Raw genomic sequence first — 6,000 nt, forward strand, 5'->3', positions numbered from 1 at the left:
TAGGGGAAATGTTCATACAATCAAGCATTCAAGGTTGGAACTCACAATAAACATCAATTTATTGAAAGCATAATAAAGAGATTCAAAGAAACGAATACGTCCTAGGGTTCACAATACCCAAGTACCCATCAGGGGTTTAGCTCTCCATGGAGCTAAGTACAATCAAAGAAATAAAATGTAAAAGCAATGAATCCATAAAAGAAACCCCCTCGATAGTCGTGTCGATTGTCTTGTGGAAAGTCCTCTCCTCGTCGTCTAAGGATTCCCTCGTCCGGTATAGGATACGCCTCTACGAAAGCTCCCCTACCAACCTTCTTCCTAAGGAATGACGATGTCGGAGCCGTAGAACCTCTGCTAAAACCTTGGCCAATACCCCTCAAAACCCTAGCCAAAGCCCTCTCTCAAGTTGGGAAAAATGATGGAGAAAAGAATACTAAAATCGGGGCTGATTCGGCTTTAAATACGGCTGGAATACGGCGACTACACGGGCGTGGATGCTTCATGCGCCCGTGGGGAATTTCCACACGGGCGTGGATAATTTCCGCACGCCCGTGTGGATCCTCTGAACTCCTGTTTTCTCGGCCATCTGCGAACAATGCAGCTATAGTATTTTCTACCGTGTTGCTATAGTGCTCTGCTACAGTATCCATCCTGAATAGCTTCCTGAATCCATATTTTCATCGGAGTAACGCAAACGGGCACACGTTCACATCGTGGATCACTTGCTTCTTCAATGATAGGCATGTTGGTGGAGCTCTTGTTCTATGTGCATAGGTCGGAATGCTCGAGTGTGACTGCCTTTGTGCCCCTCCAAATGGATGTGCCAAACTCGAATACGAGGAGGTTGGCACACACTCTAGCATCTCACATCGACCTATGTCTTCGCGTTTGAACCTTAGCAAGATTTTCTCTAAAATCGGTGCATTGTAATCCACATTGGTTTCTTTCCTTCATACTCGGCCTCACAACCCTACCTGCATAAAAGTAACATAAAAAAAACACATATTAGTGTAAAAACCCAAGAAAAGTAATGCTCAACATAAGGAATGAACGCTTCGCATTTATATTGCACAAGCACTTATCACCTACCATCAAACTTATGACCACTTCTCAAAGTGATCGTCTTCACATGCTCTCTAGGATTGGTCTTGGTATTACTTGGCAAGCTTCCTTGTGGCCTTTTCGATAGAGACTTTGTAATATGCCCCACTTGATTTTCAAGATTGCGTAAAAAGGCGGTGTGCTTACGAAGTGTAGCCTCGACTGATTAAAACCTCGTATCTGACAATTGCACAAACCTAGTCAAGGCCTTCTCCAAATCGGTCATTCAGGTCTCCAAACCTTAAACACGGTTTTCCATGTTTAGGGCTTGTTGTTGTTGGAAACCCAGTGGCCCCATGGCCTTTTGTGGACCTTGGTTGCTCCATAAAAAATTGGGATGATTCTTCTAACCCGGATTGTAGGTGTTGCTATATGGATTCCCTTGGTTCCTCATTACATTACCCACAAAATCAATATTCTCAACCGAAGATGCATCACCAATAGAGATCGGGCAATCAGAGAGAGCATGTCCTCCACCACACCCGGTGCAAGTAGTTATGGCCGCCACTCTATTCGAAGTTAGAAGATCTAACTTCTTACTCAATGATTCCACTTAAGCCGGCAATGAAGTTACTGTATCTATCTCATGGAGCCCGACCACTTTGTTCTTCTCCCTAGTATTCCATTGGTAGCTAGTTAACCCCATTTCTTAAATTAGTTGACGGGCCTCACTGGGGGTCTTGCTACCTAAAGTACCTTCTGCGGCCATGTCCAAGAGTTGCCTTGTACTCGTATTCAACCCGTTGTAAAAGGTCTGAACAATCATCCACTCCGGGAATCCTTATTGCGGGCACTTTCTTAGGAGCTCCTTGAACCTTTCCCACGTCTCAAATAGAGACTCCAATTCTGACTGTACAAAGGACAAGATCTCATTCCTAAGCTTTACAGATTTTCTGGGAGGGAAATAACGGGCGAGAAAATCATCTAACATCTCCTCCGATGTGGTAATCAATACTCTAGGTAATGAGTGTAGCCAATACTTCGCTCTCCCCTTTAAGGAAAATGGGAAGGCTCTCAACTTGATGGCATCATCCATCACCCCGTTTATCTTAAGCATATCACACACCTCGAGAAAGTTCTCTATATGACTGTTTGGATCCTCATCGGCCAAACCATTGAACTGTGCAGATTGCTGCAATATGTGGATGAATGCCGGCTTTAGCTCGAAGTTCTGAGCTATAATCAGGGAATGCACAATACTCGATTGTATCCCCAATACTGAAGGTCTGGCATAATCGGATAATGTCCACTATTGCTCATTCTGTTCTGCCATGTTTTCAGATTCTTCTACATCCAAATCAGCTAGATTAGATGGTTCTTGCACAGGTTCTTTCCCTTTCCTTTCTAAGTGTACGTTCAAGTTCAGGATTTCCTTCAATCAATATCAAAGGGTTCCCTTGGGTCATAACCTAGAGCTGTACCAAAATAAAGAAAAAAAAATCAGAAGAATGATAGAAAAATATTTGAAATAGAATGAATGAATGAATAGTGATAAGTGTTTGTGCGATATGAATGCGAAGTGTTCATTCCTTATGTTGAGCATTACTTTTCTCGGGTTTTTACACTAATATGTGTGTTTTTATGTTACTTTCATGCAGGCAGGGTTGTGAGGCCGAGTATGAAGGAAAGAAGCCAATGTGGAGCACAATACACTAATTTTGGAGGAAATCTTGCTAAGGTTCAAACGCGAAGACATAGGTCGGGTGTGAGATGCTAGAGTGTGTGCTAACCTCCTCGTATTCTAGTTGGCACATCCATTTTGGAGGGTACAAAAGGCAGTCACACTTGAGCATTCCGACTTATGCACATAGAACAAGAGCTCCACCAACTTGCCTATCATTGAAGAAGTGATCCACGACGTGAACATGTGCCAGTTTGCATTACCCCGATGAAAGTATGGATTCGGGAAGCTATTTAGGCAGGTACTATAGCAGGGCAATGTAGCAACATTGTAGCAAAGTACTGTAGCAGCACTGCTCACAACCGGCCGAGAAAACAGGAGTTCAAAGAATCCACACGGGCGTGTGGAAATTATCCACGCCCGTGTGGAAATTCCACATGGGCGTGTGAAGTATCCACGCCCGTGTAGTCGCCCGATTCCAGCCCTATTTAAAGCCGATTCAGCCCCGATTTTAGTATTCTTTTCTCCATCTTTTCCCCAACTTGAGAGAGGGCTCCGGCTAGGGTTTTGAGGGATATTGGCTAGGGTTTTGGAGAGGTTTCTACAGCTCCGACATCGCGCATCATTTGGAAGAAGGTTTTTGGGAGAGCTTTCATCGGCACCGATCCGGCGAGGTGTATCCTAGGCCGGACAAAGGATCCCTTGCGACGAGTAGAGGACTCTCCATAAGACCATCGACACGACCATCGAGTCAGTTTTCTATGGATTCATTGCTTTTACATTCTATTTCTTTGATTGTACTTAGCTCCATGGAGAGCTAAACCCCTAGTGGGTACTTGGGTATTTGTGAACCCATAGGATGTATTTGTTTCATTGAATCTCTTTATTATGCTTTTCAATTAATTGATGTTTATTATGAGTTCCAACCTTAAATGCTTGATTGTATGAACATTTCCCCTAGAGTGACACTAGGGTTGAGAGTTCTCGTTGGTAACCTTGTGAGTGAGTGACACACCACGAGCATTAGACAAAGCTAGGTTGGAGAGGGTTGAGAGGGTGAGTCGAGAGGTACAGGAGCGTCCCCTTTCCCCTCCGACGTGATAGATTCTACCTCTGTTCCTCGAGTTCTTTGCAGCCATAATAGAGTGAATGGTTTAAGGGATAAACTTCCGTTGGGGCTTAGTTGCGTGTGCAACGGAGTGAAGCGTTGAGGTGATCTTAGTATCTAGGGCTTAATCGTGGTTAGGGATCTTTCACCTGGATCAAAGGGGTAGGTCTATAATTAGGAATAGATTTATCACTTGGAATCCCTAGAGCTCATTGCAACTCTATGTGAGTGCGAGGTTGAGAGGTTATCTAATCTCTCCACCGGGACATGTATAGAGTTAGGCGTAGTTGACCTTAGATTTGGGACTATGTAATTAAGGATTTCCATGACTCACCATTGCATGATTAGGAAGCATAATAGAGGGTTCTTGCACTTGAAACAGTTATCCTAGGTGGAGCATTATCTTAGTACCCCATCTTTATCGATTGCCTAACCTCCGTCTTTACTCGTGCTCTCTTACTTGTTGCTTTTACTTTTGAGAATTGAATCATTGTTACAATTATCACTACTGATTTTTCAAATAGCTAAGAAGCGAATTAAGTGTTTTTATTCCCTACTCCCTGTGGATTCGATACCCGCTCACCTGGGATTATTACTTCGACAAACCCGTGCACTTGCGGGATATACGCAAGGGGACCTTGTCAAATAGCTAAGAAAACAAAGTACAAAGTATCTCTAAACGCCTACTCCCTAGCAACGGCGCCAAAAACTTGACAACGGCGCTTGTGTATGTCCCGCAAGTGCACGGGATTGTCGAAGTAATAAAATCAAAGATGAGTGGGGTATTGTATCCACAGGGAGTAGAGAATAAAAACACTTAAATTGTTTCTTAACTAAGTGAAAGATGAATAGTGATATGTGTGACAAGATGTGAAATAACAAAAGTAAAAGAACATAAAAGAGAGCACAAGTAAAGGACAAGGTAAGGCAATTGAAATAAATGTGGCACCCGGATATTGTTCCGCCTAGGACAATCGTTTCAAGTACAAGAACCCTCTATTATACTTTCTAACTGATGCAATAATGAGTCATGGAGATCCTTAAATACATGGTCCCAAATCTAAGGTCAACCATGCCTAATTACAACGAATACATCATAGGGTTCACAAATACCCAAGTACCCACTAGGGGGTTTAGTTCTCCATGGAGCTAATTACAATGAATGAAATCATATGTAAAAGCAAAAAATCCATAGAAAGCCACCCTCGATAGTCATGGCGATGATTTTCTGGAGAGTCCTTTACTCGTCCAAGAGTCCCTTTGTCCGGCCTAAGATACACCTCACCGGATCGGTACCAAGAAAGCTCTCCCACTAACCTTCTTCCAAATGGAGTGCCATGTTGGAGCCGTAGAACCTCTCCAAATCCCTAGCCAATATCTCTCAAAACCCTAGCCGAAGCCCTCTCTCAAGTTGGGGAAAAGATGGAGAAAAGAATGCTGAAATCGGGGCTGAATTCATCTTTTAAAGGGCTGGAATCGGGAATCCACACACCCCCGTAGGTTTTTCACACGGGTGTGTGGAATTAATGCATGCCCATGTGGATTCTCTGTTTTCATCCTTCTTCGGCCGGCTATGAACAATACCTTCTATAGTGTTTTGCTATAGTGTTTGCTCCAGTGCCCTACTACAGTACCGGCCCCAAACACTCCCGAATCCATGCTTTCATCGATGTAACGTAAACGGGCACATGTTTACGTTGTAGATCGCTTTGCTTCTTCAATAACTGACATGTTGGTAGAGATCTTGCTATACATGCACAAGCTAGAATGCTTGAATGTGACTGCCCTTGTGCTCCTCCAAATCATTGTGCTAACTTTAATACGAGGAGGTTGGCACACATTCCCGCATTTCGAGCCCGACTTATGTCTTCGTGTTTGAAACTTCTCAAAATTTCCTCCAAATGGTGCATTTACGATCCACATTGGCTTCTTTCTCTAATTTCGGCCTCACAACTCTATCTGCATGAAAGTAACATAAATACACACATATTAGCGTTAAAACCCGATAAAAGTAATGCTCATCATAAGGAAAGAATACTTCGCATTCAAATCGCACAAGCACTTATCATTGTCCTAGGTGGAACAATATCCGAGTACCCCACTCTTATCGATTGCCTTACCTCTCATTTTAGTTGAACCTCTCTTTCTTATTTCTTTTATTATTGCTTTC

The 6,000-nt window shown here is 43.2% G+C and overlaps 1 non-coding gene across 1 annotated transcript; it reads left to right on the forward strand.

The window, feature by feature from the left end:
• Positions 1-1,877: 1,877 nt before the first annotated feature.
• LOC120252333 lies at positions 1,878-1,984 on the forward strand. The gene has a single exon (XR_005533872.1). It is a non-coding gene; the product is annotated as a small nucleolar RNA R71 (small nucleolar RNA).
• Positions 1,985-6,000: the final 4,016 nt, after the last annotated feature.

The sequence above is a fragment of the Dioscorea cayenensis genome, chromosome 20, assembly GCF_009730915.1.
Source record: "Dioscorea cayenensis subsp. rotundata cultivar TDr96_F1 chromosome 20, TDr96_F1_v2_PseudoChromosome.rev07_lg8_w22 25.fasta, whole genome shotgun sequence".
NCBI classification, from domain to species: Eukaryota; Viridiplantae; Streptophyta; class Magnoliopsida; order Dioscoreales; family Dioscoreaceae; genus Dioscorea; species Dioscorea cayenensis.